Source organism: Aquarana catesbeiana, linkage group LG12 (assembly GCF_042186555.1).
Source record: "Aquarana catesbeiana isolate 2022-GZ linkage group LG12, ASM4218655v1, whole genome shotgun sequence".
NCBI lineage: Eukaryota > Metazoa > Chordata > Amphibia > Anura > Ranidae > Aquarana > Aquarana catesbeiana.
This window is the reverse complement of record NC_133335.1, coordinates 75,572,351-75,592,756: the sequence shown is the minus strand read 5'-3', so window position 1 is coordinate 75,592,756 and position 20,406 is coordinate 75,572,351. Positions and strand designations below refer to the sequence as shown.

Sequence of the window (20,406 nt, the reverse complement as noted above, 5' to 3'; positions counted from 1 at the left end):
AAAACAGAAAATTAGACCTTGAAAAGCATAAACAGGCTGCCTACTCAGAACCATAATATGTAGTGGTATACCGAAACCGAAAATTCAGGATCCAAAACAAAAAGGTTTAAAAAAAAAAAATTAAATTTGAAGAATGTGGCTAGCGTTTTTGCATTGAATTGAATGGGATGCGATCTAACATTGCAGCCAATAGGACGTGTTTTTGCATTGCAGCCTATGGGTCGCCTTTTTTGCATTGCAGCTGATGAGACGCAGCGTGCCATTACCAGCACCTTTTTGTTTGTTTTTTTATTTCTTGCCGGTAACCCTATTTTCAGCCAATGATTTTCGGCGGCCGATATATATCGGTGCATCCATAATATGGTCATCTTCTTTTTGCAATGCAGATGTATGCCCAAAAGCACCCACTTTAAACTACTTGCTGTTATTCACAAACAGTTTTTTTTTTTCTATGAAAGTGCCACAACTACGAATTTTATAGCTGGCAATCACATTCAGTCTGGCCTTGGAAAATGAAATGGGTTTCCCAAAGTCTTTTATCCTCTTTATGTATTGTGGGTTAAATCTTCTTCTTGGACAGCTAAAAGACTTTGGACAGCAGCATTTCCAGTCTGGGGGGGGGAGGGGAGTGTTGCATATACTAGCAGATTGAAATACACTAACGAATGGAAGCCAATTTCTAGCTCACACTGCAGGTACAGCAAACACTCGTTTTTCTTTTGGAATAAAGGTGTACATGAATAAATAAAAGCTGATTGTTGTAAGCACCAGTCAGTGGTAAATGGTTTGTGTCAACCCTTTTAAACTGCTAAATTTGCAGAAGAATTTGTTCTGTTGAAAATCAGCAGACTAACTGGGCAGATCGCAGGTGAAAATAAAGTAAACTAATGCAGCTATTACATCTAAGAATTGGCAAGCTGCAATATAATACATGTTTGCTTTTGAGTATTAATACTTTTTTAAATTGTGATGCCAGTTTGTGTAGGATGGCCGGCTTGAGGATGAATAGAAATTCACTCACTCTTTGAGAGTGGAAATGATGGTCACTAAAAGTGCCAACTTTATGAAATAGTATTTAATTAGTTGCAGACTTTGGGCATGCTACACACACCCAATAAAAGGTCACCATGGTGCACAGGACGTGTGTAACACGTCCAGTCTCTCTGCCTGTTTGCCATGATTCCCCCCAGTAAATATATATATAGGCTTTGATTACCACTTGCCGACCAGCTCACGCACATTTACGGCGGCAGGTTAGCTCGTTTCCGCAAATCGACGTATGGGTACGTTGGCTCCCTTAAGAGCCATAGCAGGCACGTCTGCTGCACAGCGGAGGAACCGATGTGCGTGGCTGGTGGATGCGATGGCCACCCGTGATCGTGGGCACAAGAGCCACAACGGGGATCTGTGTATGTAAACGTACAAATCCCCGTTCTGACAGGGGAGGAGAGACAGATCTGCTGTTCTTAATAATTAGGAACAGCGATATGTCTCCTCCTCCAGTCAGTCCCATCTCCCCACAGTTAGAAACACTCATAAGGGAACACAATTAACCCCTTGATCGCCTCCTAGTGTTAATCCCTTTCCTGCCAGTGACTTTTATACAGTAATCAGTGGCTATTTTTAGCTCTAATCGCTGTATAAATGTCAATGGTCCCAAAAAAGTGTCAGATCTGTTGCACCGCAATGTCGCAGTCACACTAAAATTCGCTGATCGCTGCCATTACTAGTAAAAGAAAAATAAATAATAAAAATGCCATAAATATATCCTCTATTTTGTAGACGCTATAACTTTTGTGCAAACCAGTCAATATACGCTTATTGCGATTTTATTTTTAGCAAAAGTATGTAGAAGAATACATATTGGCATAAACTATTTTTTTTTTTTTTTAAAGAAAAAATTCGGGCTATTTATTATAGCAAAAAGTAAAAAAAAATTTTTTTTTTGTTTTTTTTTTTTTTTTTTTTTTTTTTGTTTTTTTCAACATTGTCGGTCTGTTTATAGCGCAAAAATACTGCAGAGGTGATCAAATACCACCAAAAGAAAGCTCTATTTGTGGGAAAAAAAGGACGTCAATTTTGTTTGGGTACAATGTTGCATGACCGTGCAATTGTCAGTTAAAGCGACAGAGTGCTTTAACTGACATCGCAAAAAATGGCCTGGTCATTAAGGGGGAAAATCTTCCAGGGCTGAAATGCTTAATCAAAGGAATGCTGTGCCGCCTTCAGGGGATTCGTCCTCTCTAACTGCATATGAACAGTGGTGGACTGGAGACCAGGGTACTAGAGGGGGTATATCAATGGTGTACGAATCGCTGCTTTTAAACAATAGCGGTCAAAAAAAGACAATATTTTTTACTCTCTGCTATAAAATATATCCCCCAAAAAAATTATATATATATATATATTATATTATTATATATAATATATAATTTTTTTTATTTTTTTTTTCTAGTAATGGTGGCGATCAGCGACTTATAGTAGGACTGCAATATTGTGGCGGACAAACCGTACACCTAACTGACACTTTTTGGGGACCAGTGACAGTAATACAGTGATTAGACATCTGCACTGTACTAATGACACTGGCAGGGAAGTGTTTAACATCAGGGGTGATCAAAGGGTTAAATGGGTCCCTAGGGAGTGCTTGCTAACTTTGGGGGAGGTGCTTTAACTGTGGGAAGGCAGAAGCGATCCTTGTTCCTGCTTAGCAGAAACACAGGATCTCTACCTTCCCTACTAACAGAATGGTGATCTGCCTTGGCGTGCCACACCGCCAAGACCCGGAAGTGTTAAAATCGTGTACTAGGTACATGACCTGGCACATACTGCCGCAGGGCGGTCGCTCTATGTGCACGGGGAGGTCTTTAAGCGGTTAATTGTGAGGAGGAACTAGAGTTTTGGTGATCCAGACTTAAAGTGTCCTTCAAAGGTATTCTGAATGTTTCCCTAATACAGGGGGTCCCCGGGTTACGAACGAGATAGGGACTGTAGGTTTGTTCTTAAGTCGAATTTGTTTGTAAGTCGGAACAGTACCTTTTTTAAGTACAAATCCAGTCTCAGAGTCAGGAAGTGAGATTAAATCCATCTAATGAGGATACAGACAGTATAATTTTTTTTTTATTTTAATTATTCTTTACTTTTTTTAATTACTTTGTTTTTTTTTTTTAATTTAATTAATACTGTATTTCTTATTTTTTTTATTTTTTTATAAATTTTTTTTCACTTAACTTTATTGCTATCACACAGGAGAAAACAATTCCCTGTGTGATAGCAATTGGAGGTGACAGGTTCCCTTTATTGACCCTGTCACCTCCTAGCACTGCTAGATTTTCTGTCAGAGCTGAGAGGGGAGGAGCACAGCTCTCCCCTCTCACTCTTTACATGGCGGCAGGGACAGGAGGAACAGGTACAGTACACTGCATATTAAGCATATTACAGTACTGCTCACAGGCTGTTACAGGCTGCTCACCTGATGGCACAGCAGGGAGATGGATAGATGCTGTGTCCAGGCAGGCCGGCCGCGGTGCACCTCCGCGGGGCAGCGCTCGTAGGAAAGACCGGGGATCCTGGAGGCTTCACTAGGCCGGACAAGGCCGCGGTGACGTAACTCGGGCCCCGTTCGTAAGTAGGGGTCGTTCGTAAGTTGGAAGTTCGTAGGTCGGGGACCCCCTGTATAGGCTAGTCTCAAAATCCTGACCAGATGGTACCTAGTCCCAACTCCCCTAGCCAGAATCTACAAGACCACTCCCACAAAATGCTTTCGGGATTGTAAGCTACGAGGTTCTATGCTTCACATTTTGGTGGGATTTTCCCTATTATGTGATGCGTAGAAGGGCCTTCAAGATGATATTTCTTGTTTTTCTTTTGTTGGTGCAGTCAAAGCTAGTGTAAACAATTCAGACGACACCTTCCATGTATCTCTCCCTTGTTTGTGGCTTCAGATGTCTGCATTAAGATGGTTATATCACCAACACAAGTTTGATGTTTAATTATTTTGTTTTAGATATTTGTACTCTGTACTACGTCAGCTGATGTTGTAATGTCTACTTATTGATGTTTACAATGCTGAAAATAAAATTCTTTTGAATGTAAGGCTTAATGTACACGGGACGCTGAGGCAACCTCCTCTGAATGAAATTTTTGACAGCTTGAAACTGGCGTTAGGCGCGTTTGCATGCCGCATTCGCATCTAGGAGCGTTTATTTAGGATAACATCATAGCCCAAAGCCCAAAAAACAGTATTATTTTACTATTTTAGCCATTCTGTGAGACCAGAGTGAGGAGTAGCAGTGTACTTGTATCTACCTCAATTTCGGTGCTTTTACTATGGATCCCATAATGAGCATATGTGATGAAATGCCCCTGACGTTGCTGTTGATGAGGCTGGAAAGACGTCGGAAATTGCGTGCGAGAACCAGAGTTCGTCGCTACTGGACTCATCCATTGATTGCGCAGCGCATGTCTGTAGGATATTTTTCCAACACGTATGTACAGCTGCGTAGTTTCCCTGATAATTTTTTTTAATTTGGAAGAGTGTGCCACCAGAGGAACATCTTCAGGGGGAAACCCTGACCCTAAACCTAACCTTGTTCTTCAGGGGGAAACCCTAACCCTAACGGGAAACCCTAACCTTGTTCTTCAGGGGAATCCCTAACCCTAAATATCAACATTCTGGACCACAAAATTTACATTAACAATTTTCTCATTTTATTTCCAAAAAATTTAGAAATAAAAAAAGCCAGATATTAAATTTAATGCAACTATGTTTGATCAAGTCGGGGGTCAAGCTCAATGGTGGGGTCATCTGGTTCAAATCTAACAACATATAGGTCAAATTCAATTTCTACTTTGGCTAACAGCAATGCTAGTGGTGTATAAATAATAAAATGTTCCTCTGTTCAAACCCTTATCAACCTTTAGTTTACTGTAATCAGCCCTAATTAACTCCTTTTCCCCTTCATTCAATTATTATTTTCTTGCTGATTTTAAACTGTTCACATTTAAACTTTTTTTTTTTTTGTTTCCTTTGTTCATTATCATGTTTGCACCTTTAACATATTGTATATGTATACATTTCACACAAAATGTAAACTAAAAAACACTTTATTTAATTTGTAAACAAGTTCTACTTCTTTTGTACCAGAATAGTCATTTTAGTGTCATTTGAAACAGGACAAATTACAGAATAAACTGTTCACTTTTTATCTGCAGTAACATTATTTATTTTTAAACATTGTTATTAAAAAATAAAAAAAATAATTGTTGCAAGACCGTATTACAAAAAGAAAGCCTTGTTTGTCCTAAAAAAAAAAATAAATTTTGTGTCACCCTGTTATAGTGATACTAAAGTCATTTTTTACTTTTTTTTTTTTTTTTTTTGTTAAAAACAACATATGTCATACTTACCTGCTCTCTGCAGTGGGTTTTGCACAGAGAAGCCCAGATCCTCCTCTTCTCAGTTCACTCTTTGGTGCTCCTGGCCCCTCCCTCCTGAGTGCCCCCACCTCAAGCAGCACATAGCTTGCTATGGGGGCATCTTAGCCGCAGCTCCCTGTGTCCGTTCAAACACAGAGCTGTGGCCAAGCCCCACCCCGTCTCGCTCATCATTGGTTCACTGACTTAACGACAGCAACAGGAGCCAGTGTATATATTACACACACACACATGATCCCACACTTCTGGGTAGGAGGTGTGCGCTGCTTCTGCTCTGACTTGTCAGAGCAGAAGCCAATCGTCGGGAAAATGTAAACAAGGCATAGCTCAATTCTCACAGGGGTGAAGTGATGAATTTTGTGTGTGTGGGAATAAAATCCATCACTTACCTTAGGGCACCTCACACAGTACACAAATAACACTGACTAGGCACACCTTTAAGACTTTCCCAGCCAGTGTCATTAGTACAGCGACAGTGCATATTTTTAGCACTGATCACTGTATTGGTGTCACTGGTTTCCACAAAGTGTTAAAAGTGTCAGATTGACTGCCGCAATATCACAGTCCCACTATAAGTCGCTGATCTCTGCCATTACTGGTATAAAATAAATAAAAATTCCAGTATATATCCTGTAGTTTGTAGACACTAATTTTTGTGCAAACCAATCAATATACGCTTATTGGGATTTTTTACCAAAATTATGTAACAGAATACATATGGTCCGCTAATAAAAAAAAAAAAAAAAAAAAAGTATTTATTTTTTTTCAAAATTGACTTTTTTTTTTTATAGCGCAAAAAATAAAAAACACAGAAGTGATCAAATACATAAATTTTATTTGGGAACAGTATTGCATGTTCGCGCAATTGTCAGCTAAAGTAAGCAGTGCCGTATCACAAAAAATGGCCTGTTCAGGAAGGGGGGGGATAAAATTTCCAGAGGTCAAGTGGTTAAAGTGATTGTAAAACAACCCATTCAGTTTAAAATTGAAATGAAAGGCAAAACATTTGTGTATAGATATAAAAAATATAAATACCTTTTTTTTATAAGTGATCACATTCCCTCTATTCTCAGCTGCATAAGAGCCTGGGACGGAGAGCTGGAAAACTAACCATGCTGTGCTTTCCTGCTTAGTGTGGTCAGTTTTTAATAGGAAAGCAGAGGGACTGACAAGAACACCAGGGATTTTACACAAAGGAAGCAATACAAAGAGAACTGGATACTGTCTCATACAATTACAGGGTACAGCAGGCACATATCAGGAATATGAAGTGTTGGGTTTACATATTCTTTAAGTAATGACAAAGTTATGGCTGAACAAACAGGTCCATAGCATAATTGTAAACATTGCTTTGGTCCGTAGAGGGTGAACAGGTGTGAGGCAAAATGGTTAATGCAGACTTCTCTCCCAGGTCCAAATAGTGCTTCAGTTAAGTCTGCCAGCTTTGTAGGGAGTTCCCATGGACTGAAGTTACAAAGCAGAATGAAATATGTAGATTCCTTCTCTGCATTAATGTAAAAAAAGATCTGTGTGCAGCTCCACCCCCCTCCCCCTTAGACTTGATCTTGATTCAGCTCTCTCTCTCCCTCTCCCCCTCCCATGGAGGCAATCATAGCCTGTGGGCAGGGAGTGATACTGAGCCACACTGTGTGTGTCCATTAACAAAAAAAGGCAGGTTCCCCACCCAAAAATAATCCTTCCTAGCACAGGACAAGCATCCATTTTGCGCTAATGTCCGTAGGTGATGGATGAGCCTTTGAAATATGTCTGAAGATTTCTTACTATGGGTGTTTTAGCTATGGATTTGCCAAGGACTGCCTGTCCCATACACCCCTGTGTGAAAAAGCAAGGGCTTTATCCAGATCACCTACGAATTGGGGCTTAGAGAGACGGTACCCGGACCCTGCTTTAGACATCCAGGATCTCACTAAATTCTGTGGACATTGCTAACTTGGGTACCTGGTATCTGATACTGATAGGGTGCTCTACAAGATCTAGAGTGGTAATCCCAAGGGCAGTCTTGTCCTTGGAAGGACCTTCAAGGCATGCCTGCAATGATGGGTGAAGGTTGTGCTCTGATAGCCCTGCAGACTGGACTAATGAGTGCCTCTGTGAGAAAGGTCCTTCTGTAGCTGTCCCCCTTGGATGTGTTCTATACTGCAGGATCCTGTTGTGCTTTGCTGCTGTGGGAGGGGACAGACTCAGCTGCCTGTGTTTGTTACTGTGCCTTCTGGCACAATAGCTTGGTCTCTGCCTTGGTGGAGAAAGAGGGTGAGCCCAGCCATCTAGAATGCTCACAACGACATCACATTGGCACGTGTGCAGCTGCCATTTTGGATTTCCCAGGGTCACTAACATGTGGAAATCTGCACAGGCAGAGTGTTTGGTTTTTCTTTTCCAGGGCATCTCCCTTCAAGTATTGTGATGGGGACTGCTAAGCCACTAGGAGTTTTTTGCTGCAGCTGTGTTATTGAGGCTTTATATCACTCGGCAAGCCATGGTGGAACACAGACAGGGAAATGACAAAGAGGTGGGCTCCCCAATCCCATTTTTTTGGTAGGGAAGACCCACACCCACTACATAGTTTTGTCCTCCAATTGCTTCCCTCGTCAGCTCAGTTCTAAATCCCTGTCCTTATCTGGTATTTCTACTTTTTCAGAGGTGCATTCGTTTGTGTCTATAGAGGTACTTTTGGCAGCCATCTCAGGCTTGAACAAACAGCTCTCAGGGATTCTCGCTGAGTTGGAACGCCTGGAATATAAACATAGGCACTCTCTTTTCCCTCCTCCCCTTTGCAGGAGGACTCCGGATGTAGTGTCTAGGTTCAGCACCAAGCTGGACAGATTTGTCTCCTCATCCAGGGATCTTCAGGTGTTTGTAGTGGATGCCTTGGTGACTCCTCAGGATCAGTTTTCTTTGATCAATGCGTTCCCTCTGCTTCAAGTCCTTGTTCACCTGCTCCTTAAGGTAAAGACAGAAGGTGTGTTGGTGATTCTTATTCCTTTGGCTTGGCCTCCCAAAATGTGGTACATATCCTCCTATGGTACATGGAGATCGCCCCCCTGCTGGAAGATGAGCTATAGACTCTTCAAGATTATCCAGGTCTGTGGTTGAAGACTCTGATATTCCATCCTGCTTTATGGTCCCTGGCTTTGACAGCATGGTTCTTGAGGCCCTAGTCCTAAGGGGCGGGGTTGTTACTGACTCCTAGCCTGCTCAGGTGAGGGAATATGTCCACCAGGAAAATATACCATCACACTTGAAAGGCTTAGTTTGTCTGGTATGAAAATAAAAAGTTTCATCCTTGATGGTATGCCGTGGCGTGCATTTTTGCTTTTCTCCAGTCAAGTATGGAGTTGTCTATGGTCTTGAGTACGATCAAGGGTCAGAGAGGTTTATTGCATCTCATTCCTTGGTAAAGGACTTTGTACAAGGGGAATGTTTCACCTCTCCGATCCCCAGTGAACCCATTCGGTATATTCCTTTAGTGTTTTTATGCGCAAAGTAGTCTTTGTGGCCATTGCTTTGGCTTGTAGGACTCAGAGCTGGCTGCACTCTCATTGAAGGAACCTTTTTGGTCCTTCACTGAGATAAGGTAGTGTAATGGCCTCAGCCTTCTTTTTTGCTTAAAGCGAAGTTCCACCCAAAAATGGAACTTCCACTTTTCCGGTTCTCCCCCCCCCCCTCCAGTGTCACATTTGGCACCTTGCAGGGGGGAGCATATCCCTGTCTAATACAGGTATTTTGCTCCCACTTCTGTGCATAGATACCCGAGCCACCCACGGGTTTCTATGCCACTTCCGGCGCCTTGTCCCCCCCCCCCCCCCCCGATGTCTTCTGGGAGAGACACAGTTCCCAGGAGACAGCCAGGACCAGTGGGATAGCGCAGTGCAAGTCGCGCATGTGCAGTAGGGAACCAGGAAGTAAAGCCGCAAGGCTTCACTTCCTGATTCCCTTACCGAAGATGGCGGCGGCAGCGCCCGAGAGCCGAGGGACAGATCGACTTCGGGTGCCGACATCACGGGCGCCCTGGACAGGTAAGTGTCCATATTTTAAAAGTCAGCAGCTGCAGTATTTGTAGCTGCTAACTTAAAAAAAAATAAAAAATCGGCGGAACTCTGAGGTGGTTTTCTTTTTCCACCTAAACCAGAACATTGTGTTACCTTTTTTTTTTTTTTTTGTCCTTGGATGTGGGTGGTCCACTGCGGCCATACCTGAAGTCTACAGCTCTGATTTTAGCGGTCAAATTTCACATTTGTAATGTCTGAAGGGCTCCATAAGAGAGGCTGCTTCTTCGATCTAGTATTTCTTGGTAGATTCATCAACTCATTTCTCAGGCCTATGGCATTAAAGCAGTAGTAAAGTCGGGGTTAAAAAAATGAATAAATTAAAACTTTCCCCTGTAAGTTAATGTGATAATGTGCTATTAGGCTTCCATCTTCACCCGGCCTTCCTTCCGGGTTCATGGCTCCGGCCATTTGAATGTCTGAGCCGAGATGATGTAGTTCCTGCACATGTCCACAGGAGCCATGATTGTGGCACAGGGCTCTGAAAGGATGGTGCACATGCATCAGTGGAGTCACTGGCTGCAGAAATGGTAAATATCCAGTCAAGGCGCAATCTACCGGGAGTCCCAGTGCTTCCTGGGTATTTCAGCATCAAGCTTCAGCTGTTCAAGGTAAAGGTCAAGATAGTTTCACCTCTGCGAACACCAGTTTTAAGTGGAATGTCCTGCAGGCGGCCTTGTAGTGGGTTTTTCCCTGTTCTGTTTTGTTTTTTAACTTGTTGCTGTTTCTTTGTTACCCAACTCCCTTATTCGGCTCTTTTGAGACATTCCAAGTAATCTTGAATAAAAAGAAACCCTGTGTCCTGTAATGTGCAATCAAGAAAAGAGGATTTTTGGTTCTGCTGTAAAAATCTTTTGCTTGGAGTACATCACAGAACACAGGATCCCTCCCCTCTTTGTGTTCAGTGCTTGTTACAAAACTGAGGCTGTGCTGGATGTGGTTATGCATGGATGGGGAAGCTTGCCTGTTTTTAGCCAGTGTCCATTCACCTGTAGGTGGCAGCATAACTCAAGTAAACATGAATAAGAAGAAACCCTGTGTCCTTTGATGTACTCCAAGAAAAGGATTCCATAAGTAAACCAAAAATCCTAAGTACTTGTCCCCCAGACCTTAACGAGCATTTAACATTTTTCCTGGAGTTGGGATTAAAGTTAGCCAATGAAAGCTATCTCTTAAACTTTAACTACTTGACCTCCGGAAGATTTATCCCCTTTATAACCAGGCCATTTTTTGCGATAAGGCACTGCTTTACTTTAAAGGGGTTTTAAACCCTTGTGTTTTCACCTTAATGCATCCTAATCCATCGGATCCTGCTGCTGTCAATCAATTTCAATGATGCAGGCGCCGGGGGGGCAGGGCCGAGTCCTGCATTCTGTGTGTCCACCTTAGGAGAGCATTCTCAAATGTGGACACTCGATGCGGGGAGGAGCTACCAGCGCCGCCGGGGGACCCCAGAAGTCGAGAATCGGGGCCACTCTGTGCAAAACTAACTGCACATTGGAGGTAAGTATGGCATGTTTGTTATTTAAAAAAAAAAAAAAAGGGGGTTTACAACCCCTTTAACTGACAATTGCACAGTCGTGCAATGCTGTACCCAAATAAAATGTATTTCTTTTTTTCCCCACAAATAGAGCTTTCTTTTGGTGGTATTTGATTGCTTCTGCATTTTTTATTTTGTTGTGCTATAAGCAAAACAATACCAACCATTTTGAAAAAAATATATATTTTTTACTTTCTGCTATAAAACATATCCAATAAAAAAAATCAAATTTTCTTCATAAATTTAGGTCAATATCTATTCTGCTACATATTTTTGATTAAAAAAAAAAAAAAATCCCAAGAAGCGTATATTGATTGGTTTGCGTAAAAGTTATAGCATTTACAAACTATGGGATATTTTTATTTATTTTTTACTAGTAATGGAGCCAATTAGTGACTTATACCGGGACTGCGTTATTGCGATGGACATTCTGACACTTTTTGGGAACCAGTGCTAAAAATATGCCTGGTCACAGTACTAATGACACTGGTTGGGAAGGGGTTAAACATCAAGGGCGATCAAAGGGTTAACTGTGTGCCTAACATATTTTACTGTACTGTGGGAGGTGCTTTTACTAGGGGAAGAGATGGTATCGCAGATTGCAGTTCTGGGTCTTTTCTTCACAATCAGCGGGTGCTGGCGGACATCAAGTTTACGATATCTGCCGATCAACTCCCGCTGTGTGTAAACACAGTGGGAGCGAGCCGGCGGTGGCACGCATGAGCGCTCCCTACCCGGAAGTGTAAGATCATTTTTTATATGTATGTGATCCAGCGTATAGGTGTTGCCCTGTAGCAGTGAAAGTGCTATAGGGTGGACTTGAACTAGTTAAACTCTACTGCTGGATTTTTAATTTTAGCCTTATTTTCTCATGAACTACAGTATTACATTTTATTTTTTTACCACTTCAAATTGCTTATTTTCTTGCTCCCATTAGTTGAGACCTCTGTAAAACTCACTTACACCCAGCCTGCAGCTAGCTGTATTTTAATAAACAATAACACGTATAATAAACTTTGTAAATTGGCCTTACATAACACCTCAGTAATCAATAAAATATGAAATCTGGTAAATTCAGCTGATTATTGTGGTAATGCCTTTAGTGAGTTTGAAAGTTTGATTTTACATCACTTAAAAAAAGCAGATAATGTATAGTAATGAAAATATATCATGTGTTATGCTTTTGTGATTTTTAAAGCAATATTAACCTTAAAATAATAATGTAATACATTGCAGCTCAGAAATCCTTAAATGTGCTGCATTCATTTTTTTTTTCTAAGGCTTTTTCCTGTTCATCTGGTGATATATCCAATACCAGACTTCCTGCCCTAAACTGGCCATAGATCTATTAAAATTCAGCCAGTTCAGCAGTGGCCAGCCAATCTTCAATCCATCTTTGGCCGGTTTGGTTCGACAGCAGTCGATCTACTGATTTGGCTGCTCATGAACAGGCTTGTGGAAAAACTTTAGTTCAATCACCACTGCAGCCAGTAGGCTGCAGTGCTGATCAATGTATTCTGACAGTGACTGAGTCCTGCTGACTTCTCCACTGTCAGAATACAATGACACAGCATGGAGGATTCCGCAATCTACCCTGTGAGTTATTTCTTTTTCCCTAAGCCTGCCGACTGATCAGAAAAAAAAGATGGAGCTTTAGGGCTCTTTCACACGGGGCGGATCAGTGATGATCCGCCCCGTGAACACCCGCTTGCTCAGCGGGGATCGCTCCGCCGATCCCCGCTGAGCAGGAAGATGACAGGACCTGTCAGAGCGCCGCTCTCCCCTATGGGGGATCGGATGATGACGGACCGTAGAGTCCGTCGTCATCCGATCCGAAAACGGATGTAAAAGTAGGGTTTTCCTCTGCTACACTTTTTCGGATCAGAGCGGGTCGGATGTCAGCGGACATGTCACCGCTGACATCCGACGTTCTTTAGGGATACATGTATGTCCGTTTTTTCATCCGAAAACGGAAGGATGAAAAACGGACATACGGATCGTCCGTGTGAAAGAGCCCTTAGGGTGTCTCAGGAAAAAAGAAAACCCGCTGCTCCAGTGAGATAAGGAAGTCTAATGATCCAGCAGGTGCTCGCCTCCGCACACAATGAAATTAGAAGAAATGGCCGCATGCCACTGTAGGTCAAAATCCTCTTTATTTGGACATCCCAAAAATTACAGGCATTAGAATCCTGGGTAGAAGCGTTTCACACACTTCACGTGTGCTTAGTCATTACACAGGTATGTCTGCAAATCAGTTCTTGTATAGTCCCACCAGGTACTAATTGCAGACTCCCTGTTGCATAAACCTCACATGTGAAAGAGAGACCTATGAATATATAATTGTATATATCACATATAGACAAAAGAAAAACAATTAACCAAAAATATAAGACAACTAAACACTAAATATAAAAAATAAAAACATTGTCATAAAACAGCACATAGTCTTGTGTCACCCCGTATCCTTATACTCTAAAACGAATAGCCAATAGACAACAGTTTTCCCTCCCCACCCTGATATGAAAAACAATAGATGCATATAAACACATACATATCAGTAGATGGGGGAATCTCCTAACATAGACTGGGAAAAGACAAACCGCACAAGACACAAAGAGACAGAAAGACAACTGACACACAAGTATACTGTATATTAAAACGTATTCATATACGATGCAGCCCACATCTGTAAGGAACAGATCGGGCACCATCGCATATAAAACACCATCAGTTGAGACCTCTGTGAGACTCACACCCAGCCTGCAGCTAGCTGTATTTTAATAAACAATAAGCCCTCATGCACACAGGCTGTTAAAAAAACGTTATGAAAACGCCAGTATCTTTGCAGTGAATTTTTTAAACTTTTTTTCAGCTTTTTTCAGCGTTTTTGCAATAGCGTTTTTTAGCGTTTTTGAGCGTTTTTCCGCGTTAGCGTTTGAGCGTTTTTCAGCGTTTTTCAGCGTTTTTCAGCGTTTTTCAGCGTTTTTGAGCGTTAGAGCGTTTTTACAGCTGAAAAACGTCTTTCAGAACGCACTGGTCCTGGGTTTTTTTTTACAGCTTAAAAACGCCTATGCCACTTGCAGCTCAAAAACGCCTAGGTGGGCATGAAGCCATAGACTAACATAGACAGGCCTTTTTAAGCTGCAAAAAAAGCTCAAAAAAGCAGCTGTAAAAACGTCCGTGTGCATGAGGACTTACACGTATAATAAACTTTGTAAATTGGCCTTACATACAGAACACCTCAGTAATCAATAAAATACATAAAATATGAAATCTGGTAAATTCAGCTGATTATTGCGGTAATGCCTTTCGTGAGTTTGAAAATTGATTTTACGTCACTTTAAAAAGCAAATAATGTATAGTAATGAAAATATATCATGCATTATGCTTTTTGTTATTTTTTGTTTTTTAAAGCAGTATTAACCTTCAAATAATAATGTAATACATTGCAGCACAGAAATCCTTAAATGTGCTGCATTCTTTTTTTTTTTTTTTTTTTTTTTTTTCCTAAGGCTTTTTCCTTTTCATCTGGTAATATATCCAATAACAAACTTCCTGCCTTAAACTGGCCATAGATCGATTAAAGTTCAGCAGGGGCCAGCCAATCTTCAATCCATCTATGACCAGTTTGGTTCGAGAGCAGTTGATCTACTGATTTGACTTCTCCACTGTCAGAGTACAATGACACAGCATGGAGGATTCTGCCATCTACTTTGAATGTGAGTTATTTCTTTTCCCCTAAGCCTGCCGACTGAACGTCAAAAAAGAGGGCGCTTTAGGATGTCTCCACCGGACTGGAGGAGCAAAGGAGATACCTTGGGACTGTAGCATTGTCAGTCTAGGGGTAGGATAGTGTTAGATGCACTAGCAGATTTAGATGGATTGGCTAACAAATTAACCACTTCAGCCCCGGAAGGATTTACCCCCTTCCTGACCAGAGCACTTTTTACAATTTGGCACTGCATCGCTTTAACTGCTAATTGCACGGTCATGCAATGCTGTACTCAAACGAAATTTGCGTCCTTTTCTTCCCACAAATAGAGCTTTCTTTTGATGGTATTTGATCACCTCTGCCATTTTTTATTTTTCCCCCTTCGTCTTTCAGGACAGCCACCATGAGAGATAGTCTTCTCCTCTTCCTCTAGGAAACACTGCGCCAGCCCATAAATTCTTACTTCCCCCTGCCAGACCTCAGTATTAGTGTTTCCTCCGGTGGGGAGACACTGTGCAAGGAACCTGGCCACTCAGTCAGGGTGACTATGGCTGTTTTTATTTTTTTGTAGCCTATAATGGAAGCAGGGGCTTCATAGGGGCTTGAGGGGGGACTTACCCCTCGTTCTGTTGCCACCACTTCCTAGCCGAGTGCGGCTTCAGGCTGTGGGGGCTCCCTATCGCGGCCACAGGGCTGCAGCATGCAGGCGTTCGCCTTTCCTGTGTACTATACAGACCGCTCTCTTTTTTTCTTTTTGGAACTAGGCGGGCCGGGCGACGTCATTTCCGGCGGAAGGGCGAATGCTTGTCTTTGACCCGCGGCTTCCGGTTCCGGGTCGCGGCACTGATAGGGAAGCCAGGCACAGGCTGGAGACGAGTCTGGGATGCGCACAGGCAGCGTAGGACTCGGTAGTAGCAACCACCTGCAAAGTCATGTCGGAAGCAGATGCTTAGCCAACGGACACTACCTCTAGGATTGTCCCTCCATGTATAGTTCCTGTCATGGGGGGGCAGACACCCTGGGTGGTCAGGGGGAGGGAGGCTCAGATCCCCACATATTAAGGAGGGTCTAGTGCACTCCCAGGGTTGTATCCTTGTTTTTTTTTTTTTTTTTAAAAAGTGACAAAATTTTTTTTTTTTTTTTTTTCTTTCATGTATTTCAGAAAGCTACAGAGAAGTCTAGGTCTACACATAGCTCTAAGAAGAGGTGTGCCTCTTGCAAAGACACATTAGGGGAAGCATGGACAAACGTCTTGTGTAGGGAGTGCATAGACTCCCTTGTTAAGGAGAGGGACTCTGAACAGGAGTCAGGACTTGCAGCCTCGGTCAAGGAGCTTTCGTCCACCTTTTATTTGAAAGGTTTCAGCCTCCCATTAGTCCAGCTCCCCAGGATACAACCCCGCCTCAGGCTCAGGGCTCTGCTCCTGCCCAACCTGCAACTTCAGTTAGGGCAGAGGAAGCTCCAGGGCCCTCCGGAGTGGAACAAAGACAACCAGACAGTTCCTCCTCCGATTCCCAGGATGGTTCTGAGAGGGAGGACCAGGACAGGGAGTCCAGGAAATCCTCCAGATATAAATTATCCCTGGAAGAGGTAGAGGACCTCTTAGGGGCTATTTATACAACCCTCGGTATTCAGGAGGACAGGAAACCCCTGACCCTTCATGACCAAATGTACAAAGGCTTGGGGGAACAAAGGAGGAAAGTTTTTCCAGTACATGAGGTACTGGTTGAAACTATTAAAAAGGAGTGGCAGGATCCCGAAAGGAAACCCTTTTTTTCTAGATCCTTAAAGAGGAGATTTCCGTTCTCGGATGATCCTACATCTATCTGGAATAAAAATCCCAAGTTAGATGCCGCCTTCTCCCAGGTTTCCAGACACACAGACCTGGCATTTGAGGACATGGGGGCCCTGGTGGATGTCATGGATAAGAGAATAGACTCTCTCCTCAAAAAGACTTGGGATTCAACAATTGGTAACTTAAAACCTGAGTTGGCTGTCACAGTAGTGGCTCACAATCTGGAGCACTGGCTCTCTAAGATTCAAGAGCATATTGAAGCTGGAACGGCAAAAGAAACCATTCTGTCTTCTTTCCCTACGATTCTGCGAGGTATCGCCTACATAGCTGATGCCTCGGCAGAGTCAGTACGTATGTTGGCCAGATCAGCGGCTCTGGCCAATTCGGCCAGGAGAGCCCTCTGGCTAAAAACTTGGCCGGGCGATAGCGCCTCTAAAGTCAAATTGTGCGGCATACCGTTAACGGGAGACCTTCTCTTTGGCCCAGGGTTAGAGACCGTCTTGGACCGCACAGCAGACAGGAAGAAATCCTTCCCGGTTAAGCGGAAAACCCCTGCACATACAAAGAAGGGGTTTCGTCCGCAAAAGCGTAAAGAAACTCCAAAGCCGGAAGGGCAAAAGAAATTTTGGGGTCAGAAAGGCAAGGGCAGGGGAGGGGCGATTTTTCGCCCTCCTGAACAGCCCCGTAAAAGTCAATGACTCCCCAACCAGGGTGGGGGGAAGACTAGGGGCCTTCCTCCCACAGTGGGAGGCAATATCCCCCAATCGCTTTATCCTAGGGATTATAAGAAGGGGGTACCATATCGAATTCACAAATCCTCCTCCACGTAGATTTCTTGTCACGCACCTACCCAGGTGTACGGCAAAAGCCGAGGCTCTGTTGGAAGCATTAAGAGATCTGGTAGATCAAAATGTGGTTTTCAGAGTTCCAAAGGCCGAGGAGAGAGAGGGTTTCTATTCACACATTTTCGTAGTGAAGAAACCCACAAGGAAATTCAGACTGATTCTGAATCTAAAGCCCCTGAACAGGTCAGTGACATACAGGAGATTCCGTATGGAAACAATTTTCACAGTCAGAGCCCTGTTGCCCCGCAACTGCTTTATGGTATCTCTGGACCTAAAGGACGCGTATCTACACGTTCCTATAACAGAAGCCTCGCAGAGGTTTCTTCGGCTAGCGGTAGATGTAGGTGGAACAACGGTACATCTACAGTTTCAGGCGCTGCCTTTCGGGCTATCCTCCTCGCCCCGCGAGGTCTTGGCGGAGGTGATGGCTTTTCTTCGGCTCCAGGGTATATCAGTGATAGCATACCTGGACGACCTGCTCCTATTTGCAGCGTGTCCACTGCAGTTAGTAAGAGATCTAGAACTAACAAAGCGGATTCTTACAGGTCTAGGGTGGCTAATGAACTTGGAGAAATCCAGTTTGATTCCTTCTCAGCGCATCACGTACTTAGGCTATCTGTTGGACTCAACGCTACTGAGAGTATTTCTTCCAGCAGAAAAAGTACAAAAACTGGACAAGGCAGTGGCTGTTCTCCAGTGCAGCAGTCAGGTCTCCATAAGAATTCTGATGTCGGTCCTAGGACTATTAACCACTACCCTCCCAGCAGTGCAATGGGCAGGTCTGCACTTTCGTCCCTTACAGTCCTTTGTCCTAAGGGTGTGGGATCACAGTCAGAAAGATCTGGACACCTTGGTACAGGTTCCACCCCAAGTAAAGAGATCCCTCTGGTGGTGGAGGAGGGTCTCAAACTTGTCGCAGGGTCGTCTGTGGTTCATCCCAGTTTCTCAGGTGGTAACCACAGACGCAAGCGGCAAGGGTTGGGGGGCGCATCTGGGTTCCCTTTTAGCACAGGGCACCTGGGAGGGCGACGAACTAAGAAGGTCGTCCAATTGGAAGGAGCTGAGGGCAATCAGGCTAGCACTCAGGTTCTTCAAAGAGGAGCTACAGGGCCACCATGTGCAGGTGCGGTCGGACAACTCGTCCGCCGTGGCCTATGTAAACAAACAGGGCGGCACAAGAAGCGGAGTCCTGTCGGCCTTAGCATCAGGCATTCTGAACTGGGCCGAGACTCACACTCTCTCACTCTCAGCAGTCTTCCTGATAGGAGAAAAGAATGTGATAGCAGATTTTCTCAGCCGAACCAAACTGAGAGAGGGCGATTGGATCCTCAACCAGGAGGTTTTCAATCTCATTTCAGAGAAATGGGGTCCTCCAGAAGTAGATCTGTTCGCGTCAAGAAGCAACGCGAAAGCCCCTTGTTTTTTCTCCCTAAACAGAGGGGAGGGAGCGCGAGGGGTCGACGCATTGATCCAGAACTGGCATTTCAGAATCTGCTATGCCTTCCCGCCCCCAGCGTTATTACCGGCAGTTCTCAGGAAGTTCCAGATGGAAAACACGTCCCTGTTTCTAGTAGCACCACATTGGCCAAAGAGGGCTTGGTTCTCAGTACTCAAGCAGCTAGCGGTCGAACCTCCCTTATTCCTGCCACCTCGAGAGGATCTCCTCTCACAGGGCCCAGTCCTCTGTCCACAGGTTCACCAATGGCAGTTAGCGGCCTGGCTACTGAGGAGGGTATGCTAAGAGCTAGTGGTTTTTCTGAGAAATTAATCTCCACCCTCCTCAACAGCAGGAAAAAGGAAACACGCCAGATTTATAAAAAGGTCTGGGTACGTTTCAATGAATGGTGTGCAGAAGGCTCCTTTGCGGTACACAGTCCAACAACGGTGTTGGAATTCCTTCAGTGCGGGGCAGATAGGGGTTTATCCATAAGTACCCTTAAAGGTCAGGTATCAGCACTCAGTGCTTATTTAGAAAAGCATCTGGCCACCAACCCTTGGGTGGTCAGATTCTTTAAGGCTCTGTCTAGACAAAGACCGGTTCAGGGCCCTCCCTTTCCCAAGTGGGACCTATCTTTAGTGTTACAGGGCCTGACGGGAACCCCCTTTGAACCTTTAGAGGAATGTCTATTAAAGGATCTTACGTTAAAAACTGTTTTTTTGGTAGCAGTGACTACTGCCAGGAGAGTCAGTGAGATTGAGGCCTTATCAGTTAGACCTCCTTTTTGCGTTATTTTTTCAGATCGGATCATCTTCAAGACTGATCCAGCATTTTTACCTAAAGTGGCTTCTGGTTTCCACAGAAGTCAGGAGGTAGTTCTACCCTCATTTTGTCCCAACCCCTCGGGGGAAAGGGAATTAAAATTTCATTCTTTGGACGTAAGGAGATGTATCCTTAAGTACCTAGAGCTGACCAAGAGGTTTAGAAAGTCAGACTCTTTATTTGTTTTGTTTTCTGGGGCCAGAAAAGGATGCAAAGCATCTCGACGCACTATTGCCAGATGGCTCAGAGTAACCATTGGCCAGGCCTATACATTAGCAGGGAAAGAAATCCCAATGGGTATAAGGGCACACTCTACCAGAGCTATGGCAGCTTCTCAGGCAGAAAAGGCTGGAGCAACGCCAGAGCAAATATGCAGGGCTGCAACATGGTCCAGCTATTCCACTTTCGTAAAGCACTACAGAGTGGACCTGGTGTCGGCTAGTGAGCAAGCCTTTGGGCGAAAGGTATTGCAAGCTGTAGTCCCACCCTAACTGGTAAGTGCTCGTTCATCCTCTCATGGTGGCTGTCCTGAAAGACGAAGGGGGAAAATTAGAGTTACGTACCGGTAACGTCTTTTCCAGTAGTCTTTCAGGACAGCCCTAGTTACCCACCCGAGATTTTTGGGTGTCTTATAAAAGACCAGAATGCAGTATGATAATGATATGGGATAGTATGTTATTAATGTGTTCTTGTGTCTCCCCAGCTGACCGGAGGTAATCTTGGAATATACTGAGGTCTGGCAGGGGGAAGT

The 20,406-nt window shown here is 43.7% G+C and overlaps 1 protein-coding gene across 3 annotated transcripts in view; it reads left to right on the top strand.

Moving 5' to 3' along the window:
* Positions 1–20,406, top strand: part of SNX11 (sorting nexin 11) — a 59,459-nt gene that overhangs the window by 6,776 nt on the left and 32,277 nt on the right. The gene's annotated exons all lie outside the window — the stretch shown is intronic.